General features: G+C 43.9%; 1 long non-coding RNA gene across 1 annotated transcript in view; it reads left to right on the top strand.

Annotated features, from left to right (window-relative positions):
- The window catches only part of LOC147824584 (uncharacterized), a 43,852-nt gene that overhangs the window by 13,308 nt on the left and 14,190 nt on the right, over positions 1-16,354 (top strand). The window contains exons 2-4 of the long non-coding RNA XR_015442145.1: positions 801-835; positions 1,962-2,028; positions 2,752-2,898. This is a non-coding gene — a long non-coding RNA (uncharacterized LOC147824584). The remainder of the gene's footprint in view (positions 1-800; positions 836-1,961; positions 2,029-2,751; positions 2,899-16,354) is intronic.

Here is a 16,354-nt window from a genome sequence, read left to right as displayed (position 1 = left end):
CCTGCTGTCAGGTATATCCTGCATTTCACACTAGTCAAACTAGGGATCAAGTGGGGCAACAGGAAATTGTCATAGGGTGGTTCCCTCAAGTAAGGATTGGAGTAGTTTGGCAGGCATCTTTGGGGAACTTCCTTTACAGTTTTCTAGCTACTCTGTGGCAGAGGGAGGAGCCTGTATTGGTGATGGACCTTGAATGTAGGACAACATGGAATTGGCATAGGTGGACACATAAAGAGGTGTGGGTAACCAGTAGTTTCTTCTGGGCTTCTTGTCCAGTGAGATGTGTAGATCTGATGGCGAGCCAAGAGAGGGTGTCCCATTCAACATCTCCGGACATGGGTAAGGGCACGTAGGTGCCTCATAGCTCCAGGCAAGTTCTCTCTGTGGACCTTGGTAAGAGATCCTAGGCCCTCTGTTGGTGGCCAGGCTTGGGTGCAGGTGCTCAGGGAAACAATGAAGGGCAAACTTAGCCAGTTAAGTAAATAGGAGTTTGTGCTTGTTGTAGGGTGCAGGGAAGTGAAGATTGAGGGACTTTGTGTCCTTGCTCAAATGATATTTTTGTGGACCAGCCTGCCAAAGAAGAAGCACATGATCCTCTGCAGTTGACCACTTGATGAAGATAAGTGCCTCAGAGTGAGAGTGCTCCACTCAGATTGGTTCTCCTATCTGGGGAAAGTGAGAGCCTTTTGTGCCAGTGGTGGTGGCAAATGGAAAGGCCTGGTGTTCTTGCGGAACAAAGTGTATGCAGAATTCTGTGCTTTTATCATGGTCTGATTGGCCTTCTCTTTATCTTTATACAGATATGAGGAATTGGTTGTTGACACAAGATTGATAGGTAAGCTGTATTGTTCAGATTGTGAGGTAAGTCCTGTCATGGACATAGCCTTGTTCACAAGACCTGATCGATGTTCCTTTGAGAGCTCACAAAGGAGCCTCTGCCTAACCTGGTGTTGCCATGATTTATCAGTAGGTATCCTGCTAGGGAAATTAGGTCTTGAGAGGTGTTGCCACCTTCATCCTTGAGACACCTTTTATCAGATGAATATTGAAGGAGGACACTCAGGCACCCTTCTGCCTTTCCAAATACTGTTTGACCTGTGTGCCAATGAAGGTCAAATAATGGACTCTTCCCAGTGGCTACAGTAAGCCTCCCATTTCATGTAGATTGGCTGGCCCATAATGAATTTTTCATGCTCACAGTAATACAGGATGAGGCAGGGATTCTTGCTAATATTCAAGTATCCAGGCCTATAGACAATGACCCTTAGAACATCTGCAGGTTTCCCTTTAAGGGAAGAATTCTCTGACCAGTCTTTGTTCTTGGAGTTCCAAAAGGGCCCTGGTCATCAAGCAGCTGGGTGGCACAAAACCACACAGTGATCTTAACAGTTCAGATGTGCTGGTACAAGGAGATGTAGATGAAGTCATTATTCCCAGAACTGATTTTCTTTGGACTCCCAATGTCACAGGGAGCTGTACTATTACCCTGGTGGATACCTACAGACATCCAGGTAGGTGTGAGCTTAGGCCCAGGCCACTGACAAGGTGTTCTGAGGTCCATTTCCTTGCATAAATGACAGAGGTGTCCCTTGGCACCTTGTCTGCCCCTTCCTAGAAATGCAGGTACTCAGATCAGAAAGAAAGGTGTCCTCAGCCATGCTAGAGGTTGTATGAGGCCACATGGCCTAGGCAGGCTCAAATCTCAAATGGATGCTCACCTGTTGAGCACTGAATGTGTGACTGTACCCAGAATTTGTGCCTGTTGGGGCCCTGGCCTGGGAACTGTGAGCATAAGAGTTTTTAGTTGTCCCTTAGGAAAGGTTGGATTCTGGGGACAGGACTGTTTCACTGTCAATCATCCCAGTATCCAGGTTGGTTTCCTGTGTCACTAAGGGTTTTCTTGTGCACCAAAAAGCTCATCAGTTCTACTCTGATACCCTCTTCCACATCTTTTCTCCCAGTTTCCTTCAAAAGAGCTAACCTCTTTGAAGCCTACAAGACAAAGGGCAGACTTCTTGCAAATCTCAGGTAAGAGTCAGCATCCTAGTCCCACAGTATGTTCATGTGATCGATCTGCCCTATCTTGGTAGATGCCAAGAGGGTGTCTATAATGAGATCTCACTTTTCATGGGTGGGAATCCTTCAGATATCTTGGCTAGTGTGGGGTCAGAGCTGATGTCACATTCAACATTAGAGCCTTTTTCCCAGTATGTCTTTGAATGTTGATAGAAAACTTTTAGTGTTTATTCAGGAATGTGTAATTCTTTGTTTAATGTTCCTTCCTTTTTAATTCCATGTTTATTCCCCTTTAAATACTCTGTTTGATAATCAGTGCCTACTTACTGTTATGAGGGAGCCTCAGGAGATATTGCATTCTTACCTGCAAAAATTGTGCATTTTTATAGTAATCCCAGTGGGAGAATAAACAAAGTAAAATGTCATTGTTACCACTGTGCATCCTTGGGATAGGGATTGGAATGATTTGGCTGTTGTCTCCTCAGGAATATCCATTTATCAATGCAAGGTTAGTCATTGGCCCTGCAGGAGGAACATAAGAGAAGCAATGGACCCTGAATGATAGGATGATGTGGATATTATGCAGGTGGACATGGGTAATGGACCAGTAAATGATAGGTTCTCTTGGGAGCCCTTTCCAGTGAATGGTCCTGAATGCATGTTGAGCCTGATGTTCATTGGGGAGGTCAGAAAGGAACCTCTCCCTTCCATAGGTGTTCCTGTGTTTCATTGCAGGTATCCTACTAAGATGATCCAGCTGGTGGTCAGGTTTTTGAGACCTCATACTGATCACCCATGGGACATCTTTTCTGATGAGAATTAGAGGACTAGACTTGGACTCCCTTGTCATTTTGCCACTGTTGGACATGTGTGATATCCAAGGTAAAAAAAGAGACTATTCCCAATGACTATGGGTAAGCATCTAATTTCATATAGGATGGCTGGCATATAACATGGCTTTCAGGCTTGCTGTGATTGTTGAGAGGCATGGATCCTTGTTAGAATTCATGTATCCAACACCACAGATATCAGGCCTTGGAAAGTCTTTGGGATTTTCTTTTCAAGGAAGAAAGAAATCAAACCTGATTGTAATAGAAAACAAGTCTTTTTGGCTTAAAGTCTGGTCCCAGCAATCCGAGGGGTTTGAGTTGTGCCAGAAGGCAGCCTGGAGGCATTGAGGGGTGGGGTTTGGATTGTTGGGCCCCCTGATTAGAGCAGGTGAGGAGGCAGCCCCTGGGGGGAAAGACAAAGGGGAGAAATGTCCTTGTCTCCTTTGACAATCTCCGAGTGAGTCTTCCAAAGGGAGAGAATGAGAGGAGGTGGGCCAATGGGACGTCTCCCAGGGGCACAGTCCTGGGCCCAGAGGCCGTGGGGGTTTCTCTGACCAAGCCCTTGGATTTCTGAGAAGTCCCCAGAGGGGGAGAGAACATGAGACAGAGAACCCGATGAGAGGGATGTTGATATACCTTGCCACATTTCCTGCCATGGGGGAAGATTCTGGCCTGGCAACACCATGTGCCCGTAATTGAGGCACATTCCAGGTTGACATAAGGCCTCTCCCATCTAATTGGATGCTTCCAAAATGGCTCAGAACCACTCACAGGAAAAAAGACAATGCATTTGATCTATATTACCATATCTCCTGCCAAGGGGGATGATTCTGGCATGGCACCAAGCTGCTCCCATATTGGAGGTGGCTTCCAGGCCACAGTATGGCCTCTCCTAGCTAATGGGATGCTTCTGAAATGACTTGGAACTGCTTACAGGAAAAAGAGAATGCTTTTGGTATACAGTATGACATCTCAAGCCATGGTAGTTAATTCTGGGTTGGCCCCATTCTGCTCCTGTAATTGAGGCAGCTTCCGTGGCACCATACAGCACTCCTAGGTAATGGGATGCTTCTGAACTGTCTCCAAAACACTCAAAGGAAAAATGAGAATGTGTTCAATCCACCTTATCACATCTCCTGCCATGGGGGAATATTTTTGGATGGCACCATGCTGCTCCCGAAGTGCAGGGTGATTCTGGGCCACTGTACGACCGTGCCCAGCTAATGGGATGCTTCCAAAATGACTCAGAATGGCTCACAGGAAGAAAGAAAATGCGATTGATCTACCTTACCAAATTTGCTGCAACACAACAATGGAGAAGGGTTCCTTTCTCCCCAAAACCCCACCAGCATTTGTTATTGGATGATTTTTTGACAGCAGCCAGTTCTTTGTGGTGTGAGGTGGAATCTCAGTGTTGTTTTCATCTGTATCTCTCAAATGACGAGTGACATTGAACATTTTTTCATATATTTGTTTGCTGCTTTTACTTCTTTGAGAAATGTCTGTTCATTTCAGAGGCCCATTTTTGAATTGGGTCTTTGAATTTGGGGGGTCTGATTGTTTTCAATTCTTTATATATTCTAGATAGCAGTCCTTTGTCTGAGGTACAGCTGCTAAAATTTTTTTCCAATATTGTAGGTTGTCTGTTAGCTCTGTTGGTGATTACTTTTGCAGTGTAGAAGCTTTTTAATAAGATGAGATCCCAGTTGTTGATTCTTTCAGCTAGTTACCGTGCTGCTGAGGTTTTGTTCATGAAGTCTTTTCCTATGCCAATGTCTTCCAGAGTTCTACCTAACATATCTTCCAGCAAGTTTAGTGTTTCTATCTTAATATTTAGATCTTTAATCCACTTTGATCTTAGTTTAGTGCATGGTGATAGGTATGGGTCTAGTTTTAATCTTTGGCAGGTTGAAATTCAGTTGTTCCAACACCATTTATTAAATAGGCTATCTTTCAGGGAGGAGGATTTTAGTGAAACTCAAGGAAGCTTAGCTCACATGACAGCACCCACCACACCACATGAACTAGCAGTCTAGGTCAGGGTCCCCATGACAAGGAGGCACTAGGGATCATGCAACATCTTAGAAAAAAGCCTACATTCCCAAGAGCTGACCGAGGAAAAGAGGCAGATTGTAGAGGTCCAGAGGAAATTGCCAGCACCCTCTTACCACTTAGCTTGGCCACCCGGATCCAGTGCTCCACCACCCTGGCCCTGTCTCAAGCCCTTGTGCTGGGACCCCCAAAGCAGGAGGTGATCTTGCAGTTGGCCACATGATTAAAATGTGTGATAGTGGCCCAAATGGTGGGCGCCAAATGCTCTTTGCCCTTTTTGTTTCTCTGGGTCCAGATGGAGCCCAGGCAGTCCCAGGGCACCACATTCCTGAACAGCTCCTGTGGAGGAAGACAGCATCACACAGGGAGAACCCACCCCAGATAGTTGATGGCTTCAGTCATCCACAGGCAGGTGGCCGTGGCCTGAGCTGGAGATCAGGAAGCTGCAGATATGGACAGAGACTTCTGCAAATAGCTGGTTTTCCTCCACTGCCCACTAGTGACGTCCAGCTTATGACCTAGGACCTAGCACTGATGTGAAAATCAGTGGCATTGTCCCCGTGCCCATCCTCCAAAACCTCCAGCATGAGCAGACATCTGAGTCCCGCTCATTCTGAGGTATTGTCTTCTTTCCAACCTCACCTGCCCTCTGCTCCTTTGCCCAGGTCAGTGGCACATTTCCTGGGACAGCTATGACTGGGGGCTCTGTGTGGGTGTCTGCTGTAGAACCCATGAATCTCAAATGCCTACAAAGTGATAAGGCTGGCCAGGTTTCCTGGGATGATGGCAAGGTGACACATGGTCCTGCATGCACCTCAGTGCACACCCTCCTCTGCTAGTTGGTCTGACTCCCCGCCCTGTTTCCCAATTGTCCAATCTCAGTTGACATCAGAGTCACTGTGTGTAGCTGGCATGTGAATGCCCTGTCTTTACTGTCGATCTCTACACAAGGACAGGAGTGGCTTGGGGCTGAGAGACAAGTATAGGTGATGCAGTTGGTAGAGGAAGGAACTTTGATCGGGTAAACTGGGACTGTCAGGCCTGAGGAGATCAGTGCGAGAAGGATGGGTGTCCCCTGCCCCACCCCACTCCACAGAGCTCAGCTGCTCACCGCACCCATCAAGGTCAGCTGTTCTGCCAGCAGCTCGGGAAAGAAGGCTAAGAGCACCTTCTGCAAGGACCTGTGCTTGCCAGTGGCAGCAGAGAGGCAGGAGTGCTGTGGAGCTGGCTTCTGCTTCTCTCCTGTCTCCAGAGGAGGCTCTTTCTCTGGTGCTGGCTCTGGCTGCAGAGCAGGCCCATGGTGTTCTGGACATGGAGCCAGAGCTAGGAGGAGAAAAGCTCAGCAGTGTTAGTCACTTGCCAGTTCCCTGCGGAGCATAGAGAAGACATCCTGGCCATTTGGGGGATTCCAATGCCCAACCAAAAGCCATGAAAGCCTTCTGGACTGCTGTGGCCCTCACCATCTGCTTCAGCCTCGTGGGGCTCTAGATATTCCACCTGAGCAAGGGGAAGGCACAAGGGAGGCTCCATGTCTGCTCCAGGTGAGTTCACTTGCAAGCCGGTCTTTTTGATCTTGATTTGGGAAATGTGTGGTGGATGGTGCCATTCAGACCAGGTTTCCAAAATGGGAGAGGTGGTGCTGGGGAGAGACGAGTGAGCAGCAGAGTCAGAGGCCTGGGCATTTCTTCTACCCTGCCTCTCTGAGACAGCATCGTGTCTTGTGTGGTCCTCTGTGCCTCAGTGTAGAGGAAAGCCGACCCCACCCCAAGCCCTCTGTGACTGTCCTAGCCTTGGCTGACTTTGTCCCACTAGGCTAATGCTAACATGGGTTTCCACTTCACACTGATGATCCTTTCTGAGTGAGGCAGGCACAAAACTCCTTGCACCTGAGCACTCGGGGCTGGGCTCCAAGCAAAGTAGTCCAAAACAATCCATACCCTATCAGGCCGCAATGTTTGCTGTGCTTCCAGCCATGAAGTGGCAGCTGCGGTGGTTGGGGTGGCAGGACAGGGCTCTGACACCTCACAGCCTGCCCCTGTCCAAGCAGGCCCCTTACATACCCTGAGTGTGAGGGGGAGCACTGCCCATGAGAGGTCACGGCTGGTGCTGACGTCCAGGATGGGCACTGGGCTGCCTCTCTCACATGTGGGTTCCTCCTGAGCATTAGCTGGACATATCTGCAGCCAGAGCCGAGCCAAGGTTGGAAAAGGCTCGGATTGTGGTCCTTTCTGTGACTAGAACTTCAGAAATTGGGAAAACAGCAATAGCTCATCCTCCCCTCTCCACTGTCTCCCTCCAAGGGATCAGGATGGGTGACAGCTTCAGAAGGGCACCCAGCTTTGTTGGGTTCTAATACCAAGAAAGTGAGGTCGCATCCTCAAAGTTCCAGTACAGTTAGGGTGAGGAAGTGGCTTAGGATGAAGGGGCAAAGTGCAGTTTGGGTTGGGGTTTTTGGTGGGATTTGGTTGAGCTTTAGGAATACATTTAGGGTTCTATTCTGGCTGAGGGTGGGAGATTCAGTGTTAGAAATTAGGCCTGCAGTTTACATTGTTGTTCATTTTTATTGTGCAGTTCACAATCATTTGAGGAGTGGCTACATGTACATAACAGAGCTTGAAGGGCCAGGGATTTAGCTCAGTGACACCATGCCTGCCTCACAAGCACAAGGTCCTGAGTTCAATCTCCGGTACCAAAAGAAAGAAAAACCAAAAATACCAAAACAACAACAACTCATAGTACAGCTTATATATATTCCGTTTTTTAGATTTATGTACAATTAAGATGGTGTCAGGTAAAAGAGCCGAAGACCAAGACCAGACCAGGCCACAGCAAGCCTTTATTAGGGGACTAGATCTGTCAGGCTGTCTCTGAACAAAGGAGAGACAAAAGCAATATGGCTTGGGCAAGAGAGTCTTTTACAGAGACTGGGGTGGGGTTTGTAGGGGCTGAGGTGGGGTTGAGTGAGGTAGTGACTAGGGAATGGAGGAGCCAGTGATGTCACTAGGTTGTAGGAGGTGAGCGAGTATTAGGTTACTTTCTAGGTGGGAACAGGGGCATGCTGGGAAGAAGGGTTTATTCTTTGGTGAGAGCAACCATCTTGGCATGACATCACACAGGGGAGGGGGCAAGGCACCATAGGAAGAGGGCAGCTATGATACATAATAGCTGTGAGGTGGTGGGAGACCTATCATTCCAGGCTTTTGTTGTATGATAGTTGGGCGAAGGTCTCTTCTTCTGGAGCTGCTTCCTGCTAACCAGGGGTGAAGATCGGGGCTAGACCTGGGTCTCATGAGGCCGGTAGCAAGTGGGGACCTCTTCCTTTTGCTGTACTGGCTGGTACCCTGCCATGATGAACTCTGTGACTGTCTGGCTGGTGAATGCCCTCAATCGTTTCTGCAAGAAATTTTGAAAACAGTGAACCAGGCACAGTCCAAACCAGAGAATTAAACAGATAGTACTGAGGGGTCCCAAGAGTAGTAATAACCAGGCGAGCCATGAGCTCCAGGAACCAAACATACCCCACCATTGATTAGTACCTTGGGGGACATATCTATCTGGCCCATTGAGTTTTAATGTTTTTCATTTGACCTGTAATTTTTTATTTCTTATTTACATAGGTTTTACAGAGACAGCTGGATGTTTAGGGGCTCATTTGTTATAGAAGTAAGAGACTGTTATGGAAGAGATCATAGCTCCTGATCTAAGGGCCCCTGTGTCATGTCCTTGCTCTTAGAGAATGAGTGGAAAAGTGATAAACACAATTTATATAATCTTTATAATCCTTTTTTTTTTAATATAAAAGGTGTATGTAACTGAGCAAATGTCTTTTGGAGGCCAACCTACCGATGAGTGTAGTGTTACTATGAACCTGACTTCTTCTTTAAATTCAAGGCCAGGACAGTTTTATTCCTGTATCTCTCAGTTTTTGGAAGCCTCCTAGATATATTTAAAAATAAAGAGAACTGATAACCTCCACAAGGACACTGGCCAACTTAAGGCGATCAAGTGGAACATAAAAGGCTTGATATTTTTAGACATGGGTAGGTATCCAGGAAATATGAGCACAATGAGAAGAGGCACCATAAACAGAGAACAAGGATGTACATTATTTCAAAAGGAATAAATCTTGTAGCTGCTTGGTATAGAACTTATCCTGACTATGGCTGACAAGCAGGTGATTTTTTCCCAATACTCTTACTTTATGGTTTTTTGTTTTTGTTTTTGTTTTTGATCACTACACAATAGTTAATTAGTTATCACAGAATCAGAAAAACACTTATCTAAAAGGAGAGATCTGGAGACCAGTGGTTTCTAGGATTGGGTACCTGTAAAGAACTTCCTTTAAATTTTTGAAAAGAACCTGTACACACTTGTAGCTAATTAATGATTTTTGCTTCTATTTAGTACCCAAAGTTTTGTCTTTTTGAAATGGCTGTGTCATGAGTGAACCAAAAGATTTTAATGGGTGGGCTATGTCTTAATTTTTCTGAAGTCTAGCATTATTATTATGTCATTGTTTTATACCTCTTTTGGTTATTTTTTCTGCTGGGTGTTTAAGACCAAGTTAAAGCGAGACCTATGTCAATCAATATGAACCTCTTGTTATCTATTAAGGTCAGTTAAGTCTCCCCAGGCCATTACTTTGGAACCATGCATAGTGCCTCTCTGCTCCTCTGTCAGTGTCAGCCGTCTTTGGGTTAGGGTTAGGGTTGGGGTTAGGAGTAGGATTAGGTTCAGGGTTCCAATTCATGTACCTGACATTTCGAGTGTGGGTTATTATTGTTAGGATTAGGGTACTTCTTTTTGTCAGTGTCATGGACAGTGCAGAATTTGTGGTACCTGAGAATGACATAGCTTTTGGGTAGGGTTAGAGCTAGGGTTAGAGTTAGGGTCAGGGTGGTAAATAGCATTGAAATTGAAATTCATGAGTCTTCCAGAGAGGGTTGGAAAGTTAGTATTAGCGTAAGTTTGTGGGGAGGGGGAGGGATAATGTCAAATGAAACGCACATGTGATTTGTGATTTGGTCCTGCGGCTTAGGGCTAGGGTTAGGGTTAGGAGTCGGTTTAGGTTTACGGTTCCAATTCATGTACCTGACGTTTGGAGTGTGGGTATGATTGTTAGGGTTAGGGTTCTTCTTTTCCTAATGGTCATGGGTAGTGCGGAAATACTGGAACCTGAGAATGACTTAGGGTTCATGTAGGCTTAGGGCTAGGGTTAAGATTAGGGTCAGAGTGTTAGATAGCATTGAAATTGAAATACCTGTGTCTTCCAGTGTGGCTTGGAAAGTTAGTATTAGCATAAGTTCATGGGGAGTGTGAGGGATAATGTCAAATGTCAAGTGCCTTGGTATTGTGATTTGGCCCTGCGGCTTAGGGTAAGGGTTAGGGTTAGGAGTAGGTTTAGGTTTAGGGTTCCTATTCATGTACCTAACGTTTGGAATGTGGGTATGATTGTTAGGGTTAGAGTTCTTCTTTTCATAAGGGTCAGGGGTAGTGCGGAAATAGCGGTAACTGAGAATGACATAGGGTTTGGGTAGGCTTAGGGCCAGGGTTAGGGTTAGGGTCAGGGTGATAGATAGCATTGAAATTGAAATGCCTGTGTCTTCCAATTTGGCTTGGCAAGTTAGTATTAGCATAAGTTCAAGGGGAGGGTGAGGGATAATGTCGAATGTCAGGGACCTGCGTTTTGGGATTTGGTCCTGGGGCTTAGGTTTAGTGTTAGTGTTATTGGTAGGTTTTGGTTTAGGGTTCCAAATCATGTACCTGTCGTTTGGAGTGTGGGTATGATTGTTAGCATTAGGGTTCTTCTTTTCATAAGGGTCATGGATACTGCGGAAAGAGCAGTGCCTGAAAATGAGTTACAGTTCAGCTAGGCTTAGGGCCAGGGTTAGGGTTAGGGTCAGAGTGATAGGTAGCATTGAAATTGAAATGCCTGTGTCTTCCAGAGCGTGTTGGAAAATTGGTATTAGTGTAACTTCGTGGGGAGGGTGAGGGATAATGTGGAATATCAAGTACCTGGATATTCTGTTTTGGTCCTGCTGCTTTGGGTTAGGGTTACGGTTAGGAGTAGGTTTAGGTTTAGTGTTCCAATTTATGTACCTGATATTTCGAGTGTAGGTATGATTGTTAGGATTAGGGTACTTCTTTTCATAAGTGTCATGGACAGTGCGGAATTTGCGGTAGCTGGGAATGACATAGGTTTCGGGTAGGGTTAGGGCCAGGGTTACTGTTAGGGTCAGGGTGGTAAATAGCATTGAAATTGAAATGCCTGGGTCTTCCAGAGTGGGTTGGAAAGTTAGTATTAGTGTAAGTTAGTGGGGAGTGTGAGGGATAATGTCAAAGGACAAGCACCTGGGTATTGTGATTTGGTCCTGCGGCTTAGGGTTAGGGTTAGGGTTAGGAGTAGGTTTAGGTTCAGGGTTCCAATTCATGTACCTGACGTTTGCAGTGTGGGTATGATTGTTAGGGTTAGGGTTCTTCTTTTCATAAGGGTAATGGATAGTGTGGAAATAGCGGTACCTGAGAGTGACTTAGGGTTCGGGTATGGTTCGGGCTAGGGTTAGGGTTAGGGTCAGGGTGATAGATAGCATTGAAATTGAAACGCCTGTGTCTTCTAGTGTGGGTTGGAAAGTTAGAATTAGCGTAATTTCATGGGGATTGTGAGGGATAATGTCGAATGTCAAATCCCTGGGTATTGGGATTTGGTTCTGCAGCTTAGGGTTAGAGTTAGGGTTAGGAGTAGGTTTAGGTTGAGGGTTCCAATTCGTGTACCTAACATTTGGAGTGTGGGTATGATTTTTAGGGTTAGAGTTCTTCTTTTCATAATGGTCGTGGATAGTGCAGAAATAGCAGTACCTGAGAAAGACTTAGGGTTCGGGTGGGCTTAGGGCTAGGGTTAGGGTTATGATCAGGTTGATAGCATTCAAATTGAAATGCCTGTGTCTTCCAGTGTGGCTTGGAAAATTAGTATTAGAGTAAGATCGTGGAGAGGTTCAGGTATAATGTCAAATGTCAAGTGCCTGGGTATTGGGATTTGGTCCTGCGGCTTAGGGTTAGAGTTAGTGTTAGGAGTAGGTTTAGGTTCCATTTCATGTTTCTGATGTTTGGAGTATGGATATGATTGTTAGGCTTACAGTTCTTCTTTTCATAAGGGTCATGGATGGTGCAGAAATAGCGGTACCTGAGAATGACCTAGGGTTCATTTAGGCTTAGGGCTAGGGTTTGGGTTAGGATCAGGGTGATATATAGCATTGAAATTGAAATGCCTGTGTTTTCTAGTGTGGCTTGGAAAGTTAGTATTAGCGTAAGTTCTTGGGGAGGGTGAGGGATAATGTCGAATGTCAAGTACCTGTGTATTGGGATTTTGTCCTACGGTTTAGGGTTAGGGTTAGGGTTAGGAGAAGGTTTAGGTTTAGGGTTCCAATTCATGTACCTGATGTTTGGAATGTGGGTATGATTGTTAGGATTAGGGTTCTTCTTTTCATAATGGTCATGGGTAGTGTGGAAATACTGGTACCTGAGAATGACTTAGGGTTCGGGTAGGGTTAGGGCTAGGGTTAGGGCTAGGGTCAGCATGATAGATAGCATTGAAATTGTAATGCCTGTGGCTTCTAGTGTGGTTTGGAAAATTAGCATTAGCTTAAGTTCGTCAAGAGTGTGAGGGATAATGTCGAATGTCAAGTGCCTGCGTTGTGGGATTTGGTCCTGCGGTTAGGGTTAAGGTTAGGGCTACCCCTAACCTTATCCCTAACACCACCCGAAATCTAGGTCATTCTCAGGTACAGCTATTTCCACACTATCCATGACCCTTACAAAAAGAAGAACCCAAACTCTATCAATAGTCATACTCTGTATGTGAAAAAGCTATGGATGTAAAGAGAACAAAAGACAAAATTTGAAGTCATTTAAAAAATCAGATACAAACACTTTGATGTTTAGTCAGTAACTTTGTGGAGAAAAAGTCAGAGTTCTTGGCTCATATCTTTCCATATGTTACATCTGTTCCTCTGCCACATGCAAAACTGGAAGAATTCTGGACAACTGCTTTATAAAATCAAAGAAACTTTAGCTAGATGAACCATTAAGAAGCATCTGGTTAGGGATCAAGGATTTAGCTCAGTGGTTCCACTGCCTGCCTTGCAAGCACAAGGTCCCAAGTTTGATCTCCAGTACCAAAAAAAAAAAAAAAAAAAAAAAAAGAATCATCTGGGTAAACCCTTCATTTTAATAAGATTAAATAAAAACCCATTGAGATTCAAATTATGCAAGATTTTTCAATTAGTAGGTGCCAGGGTGCAATTTAAGACCAAGGATCCAGACCTTTCTATCAGGCATGCTGTCTTTCTGATGCAAATTCCATCTGGGGGCTAATCATGTACCTACAATTGTCCTTGACAATTAGGCTGAGAAGTGTAAAATTTAGGCTTAGTATACTAATTCTTACTAAATCAAATAAGAGAGTGAATTTCTGTGGTCTTGGACTTATGAGTATAAAGCCAAATCTATATCTGAATAGGTTGCACAAAGTGAGAAGCACATTTCATGAACTGTCTCTAATAGGCTTATGCAAAGAATTCTGCAGAAGGTGTCTTAAGCATGGTAATTCCAATGGCAGGTGATTAAATCCTCTGGAAGACTGGATCATCATGATCTTGATTTTTTTCTTGCTGTTGATTGTCTTGTTACCTATTACATATGACTTTGTTCACCATTTCTAGACCAAATTAGGAACTGAATTTTACAACTGAAGAAAAGCATCCTTTTATCCTATCACCTTTATCATTGCATTTTCAATCTTTCTGGTTTATAAAATGTTCCCACAACCAGTAACAGGAGTCTCAGACTTTAATAATCTTTGACAGCAAAAGGCATACTTCAGATTCGAGCCCAGCTTCCATGGTGTAAGCTCAAATCAGCAAAACTGCAGAAAACTGTCCTTCCTCCAATTATTTCCTTGTTTCTGATGTCCCCAGGTTAGTGCCTAATGAATATTCAGGCCCAGTCACTTTTGACCCCTGCCTTTTTGTCTTTCTTCTGGGCAGTAATGCTGCTGGATATCACTGTCTTCCCCTGATGACCACTGATGAGTCATCCTATTATGGTCTCCAAGCAAGGTCATTCCTTCTCCAAATTCCTCATATCTAAAATGTGCTAAAATCATCCACTTTATCTTGAAAATCAAGGAAAAGAAACTTAAAACAGAATAATTTACAACAGCCAGGAGAATTAGATAGGTTTAGAACTGACACATCCAAACTGAAACTATGAAACCCTGCCTCATTCCCACATCCATCCTATGGTAGGGAGGCAGATCAGGGAGGCAAGAGACAGGCGACTCTGGGTACCTCCCTACTTTGGGACTGAGGACCAATTTTTCCCACCTTAGAGAAGGAAGTTCTCCAAACTGTCTCAACCTGGGCCTGGCATTGTTTTACTGCCGTGGAATGTGTTCTTCCCATGATGACTGACAAAAGAAATATCCATACTCTTGGGGGTAATGGAAATCCTGTATTTTCTTCCCAGCTTACACAAGATAATCACAATAGTAGGTTGTATATATTCTGAAGTTTGGGCTATACATTCTTAAATGTATGCCTTTACAGGAAAAGAAGTCCTACTCCCTATTGGGTTGTCTTGTTCTTTAGGAGCTGTTTTACAACTTTGTAAATGATTGATAATAGATAGAAATGCAAAGCATTTGTTGTTTATAAACACCAAATTATTTCCTGTCTGGCAGAGGAGAGAAGCTCAATCTCTCTCTCCTATGATGGAAAAGCCAATCTTGTCTCAATTTGCACATTCATTTCACTGTTCTTCCCCTATACATTGGACCCTCAAGATACGACTGGCCTGACATACGAACAACTTGGGTTAATTAGGTTAATGGACCTAAGTCTGCCTTTTGTTATCTATAGTGTGTAACCAGGTAAAAATTCAGATCTCGGCTGTATTGACTTACAACCAACTTGAGTTACAACCAGTCCTTGGAAACCGATTGAGTTTGTAGGTCAAGAGTCCACTGTATTTGTGTCTATTCTTTGTTGTTTTCTTTTTTTTGGTACCAGGGATCGAACTTGAGTCCTTGTGTTGCACAGCAGACAGCAAAACCACTGAGCTAAATCCCTGGCCCTTGTGTCTATTCTTTGGATTCCCTTTTAAACTGGTTAATACCTTAACATTTTTCAAATTCATGAGAAGAGTAAAATCTTTAACAAATGTTTATTTTTTTATAGGAGAATCATGATTTTATCATTTAAAAATTATCTTTTAACACCATGTATGAGATCCTAAAATATGGTTACTCTTTGCTACCTTAAATCTAGTTTAATTCTAATTATACTTTCCTATTAATATGAAGAATACAAAGGATCCAACTTGTGAGTATTCTCTCCTAGCATAATATGCACACACACACACAGTACACATGCCCATAAACACAACCCCCAAAATAAGCAATAATGGTTATCCATAAAACAGTTGAAAATCCATGTGTAAGAAGCAAACATTCTCTAGTGCATGGAAGACACAGTTCTGATGATCCATCAGGCAGAATGGGTACTATCTCAGCTTGAATGGTCTATTTGGGTTACTTCCCCATTTTCAGGAGTCCTTCAGGAATGTAGAATAGATGGTTTCTATTTATACCACGGATTTTTCTTGGTACTGTTAACATTTTGGACCAGATGCGTCTTCGATGTGGGAGCAGTCCTGTGCATTGTGGGAAGCTTAGCAGCTTCACTGGCCTCTACCCATTAGATGGCAGTGTCACATACCCCAAATGGCTCCAGACACTGCCCTGGCCAAAATGGCTCCACTTGAGAATCCCTGATGTATTTTATTAAAGGACACACAAAATAACTTATCCAATAGAAGAGGCAGGATCTCTCCAAAGATGTGTGTATACTCAATAAACATATATCAGCATGGATGGGTCTCAGTGGTAATGTTGTGTGATCACAGCAAGTTACAGAATGATTTGAACAGCATGACCATATTTATGTAAATTTTAAAATCACAAAACTGACAGTGTATATTGCTTATAGGGCCATGGATGTGGGGTGAAAATCATAAAACCATGAACATGAATAGACACCAATTTAATGAGTTTCATTGTGTTTGGGAAAAGAGGAAGGAAATTAGGATAGGTTATGTTGAAAAGAAAAGTCAACTCTTTCTATAATGTTTTTCTCACTTTCAAAATAGGTCAAAAACACTATTGCAAATGTTACCTTTTTTTATCCGGCTAACTTATATAGAGACATTGTTATTCTACAAACTTTATTTGACAGAAAAATCTATAAAAAGCTATGAAACATGAAGCTTAAATTTTCTACAGTACTTTGATGCTGTTATTTTTCAATCATCTGTTTCATATTGTTCATATGACTGCTTGCCTTCCTAATTAAGAGTAGCTTTGAATTGGCAGTGTTTTATACAGCAATTTTCTGGTTCAGACT

This window comes from Heterocephalus glaber, unplaced genomic scaffold, assembly GCF_053883595.1.
Source record: "Heterocephalus glaber isolate CG9 unplaced genomic scaffold, H.glaber_assembly_v1.0 deba00001537, whole genome shotgun sequence".
In the NCBI taxonomy this organism is placed as follows: domain Eukaryota; kingdom Metazoa; phylum Chordata; class Mammalia; order Rodentia; family Bathyergidae; genus Heterocephalus; species Heterocephalus glaber.
This window is presented reverse-complemented; position numbering and strand designations above follow the sequence as displayed.